Below are 6,447 nucleotides of genomic sequence, written 5' to 3' on the forward strand. Positions count from 1 at the left end.
CCTGTAAAACAAGTGTTAACACAGTAATATAATGCATGAGTAATATAGACAGTAGAACTGTCTTGATCTCAACTTGGAAACCTTCCCGGTTTCTTCAGTTGGATCAGCGACCTAAGGTTGTTCCCTTCGGGAACCCGACCTCACTGTCGCTCCTCCAGTTTGTTTACCTCAACCCACCTGCCAAACTCTGATCCTCCAGATCTAGTCTGGACTTTTCACTTAGCCTTGATTGGCTCCCCAAGACTTTCCTTCGATCTTCGGCCCTCCAGACCTCTCGATCATATCACCAAGCATTGAGTCCCCTTGACCTGCTTGGATTTGCACCTGGGTTCCACAATCTGCTAAGACTTTTCTGCCTAGCCTCCATCTAGGGCTTTCCCGGTTGAGTAAACATCCTGCACACTCAGTCAACTTGTTAGATCATAACAAGACTTAACTTGAACCTTTGACAACATCAAAACTCAGGTTTGATTCTGGTGCAGCTTGCACCAACACTAAGTTCCTCCATTAACTCGTTTTACTTCTATTCTTTAGTTGTTTCTTAGATCATATAATCTTTTGTTTGATTGGTTAGCTAATTCATTTTGAGATATCTTTAGTGGTTATAACCAGTCCCTGTGGATTCGATATCTTTTCATTACTGACAACGTAACCGTACATTTACGGTTCGTAACAAGCAAGGGCCTAGAGAATGCTCTTTTGTACAGCTGATCTCCGACCAAGGTGAACCATCCGACTCTCTTCTTTAATAGATGCGTCGCTTCCTGGTCGGCCGATGTACTACCTGATCAGAGAAATTCAATTAATGGTGTTCTCCAGTCGCTCGGAAAGACAACTCCCTCCATCCGGTCAATATGCACCATAAAAGAAACCTGTTTGATCGGTTGGTTGATCACGACTGGTGATAATAAACTGGCTAACTTAGCTAGTTCATCTACTGCCTGATTGTCCAATCGAGGGATCTTCTATACAGTGAATTCTTGAAAATTCGTCTTTAGCTTCTCAAAGTCTTCTGCATATAACTTGAGTCGGGGACTGCTAATCTCGAACGTCCCCGCCAGCTGTTGGGCGGCCAACTCGGAGTCCAAGTGAAGGAGGACCTTTGCGGCTCCGACATGTTATGCTGCTTGCAAGCCGGCTATCATGGCTTCATATCCAGCCTCATTGTTGGTGGTGCGATAATCCGGCCGAACAGAAAGTTGCATTCTCTCTTCCCTCGGGGAAATGAGCAGGATGCCAATCCCGCTGCCCTGTCGGGTGGAAGAGCGATCAACATATATTCTCCAAGTTGCTTCTAGCTTGTCATTCTATATTTCTGTGATGAAATCAGCCAAGGCCTGAGCTTTTATTATCGTTCGGGGCTGATATTGGATATCGAATTCACTTAGTTCAGTTGTCCACTTGATCAGTCGGTCGGATGCTTCTGGGTTGAGGAAGACTCTTCCCAAGGTATTGTTGGCCATCACATTGATTGGATGGGCAAGGAAGTACGGGCAGAGTCTCCGAGCGGCTAGTTCTAAAAAGTAAGCTAACTTTTCCAGACCAGTGTAGCGAGATTCAACGTCTTTCAATATATGACTTAAAAAATACACGGGATGTTGTTCTTACCCATTTTTCTTAACTAATGTTGAGCTGCCTGCATTCTCAGTTGACGAAAGATAGATCCAAAGCGGCTCTCCTACGCTCGACTTAGCTAATATAGGAAAAGAGTTAAGATAATCTTTGAGCAATTCAAACGCCCGGTCGCACTCCGCATCTCACTAAAATTTTGTCGTCTGACGTAGCACCTTGAAGAATGGTAAGCGCTGGTCAAATGATTTGGGTATGAATCTAGACAGAGCGATAATATGCCCGGTTAGCCATTGGGCTTCCTTCAAGTTATGTGATGGTGGCATATCTTGTAGAGCCTTGACCTTGCTTAGATTTGCCTCGATCCTCCTCTCGCTCACGATGTATCCTAGGAATCGGCCGCTCTTGTCACCAAACAGGCACTTGTTCGGGTTCAGATTTATTCCATAAGCCCTTAGAGTTTGGCAGGTCTCCTTGATGTCTGTGCAATGATCAATAACTCTTGGAGATTTTATTAATATATCGTCGACATATACCTTTATGTTGCGGCCGATCTGCCACCGGAACACCATGTTCATGAGCCTCTGGTAGGTGGCGCCGACATTCTTTAGTTCGAACGGCATGACGTTGTAGCAGAATGTTACGTCGACCATGATAAAACAGAACTTTTCTTGATCTTCTCGGGCAAGCGACACTTGGTGATAACCTTGATACGCGTCGAGCATGCAGATCAGCTCGCAGCTTGTCGTAGAGTCTACCATCTAGTCTATCCAGGACAGCGGATAGAAATCCTTCGGGCACGCTTTATTCAAGTCACGAAAGTCTATGCAGACCCTCCATTTGTTGCCCGGCTTGGGGACCAGTACGATGTTAGCAAGCCAGCTTGGAAATTGTACCTCCCGTATGTGGTCGGCCTCCAGCAATTTCTCTATCTCCGCTCAGATTTTGTTCCTTGCTGAAGTCCCTTTTCTTTTATTTTACTAGTCGAGCATTCAATCGAACGTGTAGCTCGTGCTGAGCCACACTTAGCAAAATGCAAGAAAGCTCATGTATTGCCCAAGCGAACACATCATGATTTTGTCTGAGGCAGGCCACCAGCTTCGCCTTTTTCTCACCCTCTAAATTAACAGCGATGAAGGTAGTTGCTTCCGGCCGGTTAGGGTGGATCTAAACTTCTTCTTTTTCTTCATAAACCAGCGTGGGGGTTTCTCAATGATGGTGTTACCTCCAAACGCGGGTTCTTCCGAGTAGCTCTTGCATCAGACTTGACCATCTCGACGTAGCATCGTCGAGAGACTAACTGGTCGCCTTTGACTTCTCCTACCTTACCGTCCACTGGAAATTTTATCTTCTAGCAGTAGGTGGACACCACTGCTCGAAACTCATTGAGTGTCGGTCTGCCCATAATCATGTTGTAGGCTGAGGGCGTCTACTATGAAATTTATGGTCCTTGTTCGCTTCAGGGGTTCTTCTCCGAGTGAGATGGCCAACTTGATCTGGCCGATCGACAACACTTCATTGCCCATGAAGCCGTAAAGCAGAGTCGTCATTGGTAGCAGTTCACTCCGATCAATTTTCAATTGATCGAATGTCTTCCTGTATATGATATTTATTGAGTTCCCTGTATCAATAAAAGTTTGATGAACTGCATAATTGGCAATTACTGCTCGGATGATTAATGCATCCTCGTGGGGAACCTCCACTCCCTCCAAATCTTTAGAACCGAAGCTAATCTTGGGTCCCTCAGCTTTCTCTTTGCTGCAACCAACAGTGTGGATCTCGAGCCGCCACGCATGCAACTTCCTTGCTCCGTTAGAATCTCCGACGGTCGGTCCACCGGTGATCATTCCTATCTCCCCCCGAGCGGCGTTACTCTGATTCTCTTCTTCCCTTGCGGATGGTCTGGTCCATTCAGAAGAGGCTCCGTTAGGGATTCGATCCCTTTGTAGTTGGTGGTGGTGGGACTCGGTCGTCCTTTCCTCCTTCCTTCGTTCTGCAGATCGGCTTCGGTGCCGCCGGTCTGGAAGTGGCGATCGACGGCAGTATTCGCGCGGAACCGACCTACTAGCTGTCAGGTCGTAGCAGTCTCTGGTGTTGTGCGTCGTCGACTGGTGGAAGGTGCAAAACATCAGTGCCCACCTCTTGCCTCTTGGACGAGCGACCGCCACCTGTTGTACGGCATGTGGCCTAGTCTCCTGGTGTGGAGGGGCTCTCGACCGAGGTCCTTTAAGTGGTTGATGACTGCTCAGTTGACGCCGCTCGGATGCTCCTGTAGGCTCAGCGGTCGTCTCCTTCTTCCTTGCCTCCTGAGCTTCTTCTATATTAATATATTCATTGGCTTTCTTTCGAAGCTGACAAAGTCCTTTGGCGGCCGTCGAATGAGCGATCGGAAGAACTCTCCCTCGGTGAGCCCTTAAGTGAAGGCGTTCACCAACACATCTGAGGAAACTGCTGAAATGTCCATCGCCACCTGATTGAAGCGCTGGATATAGGCCCTCAGGGCCTCTCAGGGCCCTTACTTCAGCGAGAATAGATTCACGCTCGTCTTCTGGTGGCGGTGACTACTATCAAAGTGATGTAGGAATGCCACTCGGAAGTCCTTGAAGCTGTGGATCGAGCTGTTCGGCAATCGTCTGAACTATCGTTGCGTCAATTCAGATAGAGTCGTAAGGAAGACTCGATATTTCACCCCGTCCGTGTACTAGTGAAGGGTGGTTGCAGTGTCAAACTTGGCTAGATGGTCATCGGGATCGGTTGTTCCATTATATTCCCCGATCTTTAGCGTGGTGTAATACTTTGACAGAGGGCCATTTAGGATTCCCTCCGAAAATTGTTGATTAACCCGCTCGAGTGAGTTGTCTTCCCTCGTCGCTTTTTTCTTTCATGCGTCTCGTACGGGTGCCTCATCCGAGGAAGACCCCCGGTCTCTATCCACTCGGCCCCTTTCTTCTGGAGGAGCCCACGATAGCACTCAGTTAAAGGGGACTGGCATATTACAATCGCCCCCATAGGAGCCGATCGGTCTCCTATTTGTCTCCCGAGTGGAAAGTTGATCCGCTCGATCTCCTCTTTCAGCCTGTCGACCTGCTGCAGAGGCAGCAGGCTCATGTGTTGGCCGATCGGCCAACGCCTATTGTTGTTGCTCCAATATCTTCATCACTCGAGCTTCTATTAGCGCATCGAGATCCTCTTGCGACAACGTCACTGTTGTGAGTTGTTCGACGTCTTCCATCTTCTTATTCGGATACAGGTTACGTTCGCACAGACGGTGCCAAAATGATCCTGTCCGAATAAGGAAAACTGGAAAGTCGGGGATGGGGCGACTACTGACGGGATAAAGACCTCAATCCTGCAAAATAAAATCAAACTAGGGAAGGAGTCTCTGGCGTTGGCCCTCTGATGCTCCAGTTAGAATCGAGAAGAAAGAATGAGTAATCAAGAAATAGATAAATCTTGTTTTTCCTCATACCTGGCGTATCCTTTTATACCTTTCTTTGTGATCATTCATCTGTCCTTATTTAATGATATTAATTGTCAGATGAAGGTTTCTTTGTCTTCACTTCCGTGCATTAATGATAGATAGAGTGTTCTTCTTTGTCTTGACTTCTTCATATGTAATGATAGACAGAGTATTCTCTTTTGTTTTCTCATCCCCTCCTGTGTAATGTCATTCCTTGCGCCGGACGGGTAGTCCAAGCGGCTCGCTTTCCTGCCGACCGAAACAACTAGCTATTGGTTTGTCCTTTCGTCCGACCGGCCCATGAGGTACATTCGTCTGACCAACCCATGAGGTCCATTAGTCTGACCGACCGGGTGATCCACTCGTCCACTCCTTTTCTGACCAGGATAATCAGACAACCATCTTTGGCCGAGGCTCTTTCCATAAGCTCCGATATTGATCGCCTTGACTTTGACTAACACCGTGTCCACTGACCCGTGACAGGTGGGCTCTTCCTTCTCGCCGCATCAATATATATTTAGAATTTAGGATTTTAGAATTTAGAGGTTATATTATAATGAATTTAAGGTAATAAAAAAAAAAAATTCTCTAGCGTTTAGGCTCCCCTCCTGAAACTGAAGAAAAAGAGGGAAAAAAAATCTTTGCTTGCTGGAGAAACTGAAGAAAATTCGCGAGAAGTTAAGATAATACCTCGATCAGTCTCTTTGAAGACAGTAATTATCTGTTGGATGCAGATGACAGAGGGGGATAAAACGATATGATGATACCTTGATCAGCGAGTCGAAGCACAAGCTCATTCCCAATTAAAACCAAACTATTTAGACGAGTCCATCAGCTGAACCAACTCGTAGAATTATTGGAACTTAATTATCAAAGAGATAAAACAAAAATGCAAACATGGGAAGCTTCAATTTCATAACGTCCTTTGATAATCCTTCCAAGGGCTGTTAAGGAGAAGAAAGCATCAAAAAATTTCTTCCAAGATATTGGGAGCTAGGGTTGTTGAAGGAGAACCAGCTGGGTGATCAGAAGCTAGAACTAGAGAAGTATCACGGAGAACAAAATTTGGCAACTACCACAAACTTTGTTTATTTAATATAAAAATTATCAATTCACCAAAGGGGATGTAGCTCAGATGGTAGAGCGCTCGCTTAGCATGCGAGAGGTACCGGGATCGATACCCCGCATCTCCAATTTTTTATTTTTTATTTTACCTAGAACATTAAAAAAAAATGAATCTTACGCATTTCTCATTAAAAAATAGATCTTGAAATAAATGTGGCCGTTCCATAAAACTGGGAAAGCAATCAAAACTACTACACTGGATTTCCTGCATCATAAAAGAATTCCTTTGCTTATAATTGATTTATTAATTTTGTATAAATATTTTTTTAAATCATCTTCTAACTTAATTAAAT

At 45.6% G+C, this 6,447-nt stretch overlaps 1 non-coding gene across 1 annotated transcript; it reads left to right on the forward strand.

Moving 5' to 3' along the window:
• Positions 1-6,149: 6,149 nt before the first annotated feature.
• Positions 6,150-6,222, forward strand: TRNAA-AGC. Its single transcript has one exon. It is a non-coding gene; the product is annotated as a tRNA-Ala (tRNA).
• The last annotated feature ends 225 nt before the right edge of the window (positions 6,223-6,447 follow it).

The sequence above is a fragment of the Zingiber officinale genome, chromosome 1B, assembly GCF_018446385.1.
Source record: "Zingiber officinale cultivar Zhangliang chromosome 1B, Zo_v1.1, whole genome shotgun sequence".
Lineage (NCBI taxonomy): Eukaryota > Viridiplantae > Streptophyta > Magnoliopsida > Zingiberales > Zingiberaceae > Zingiber > Zingiber officinale.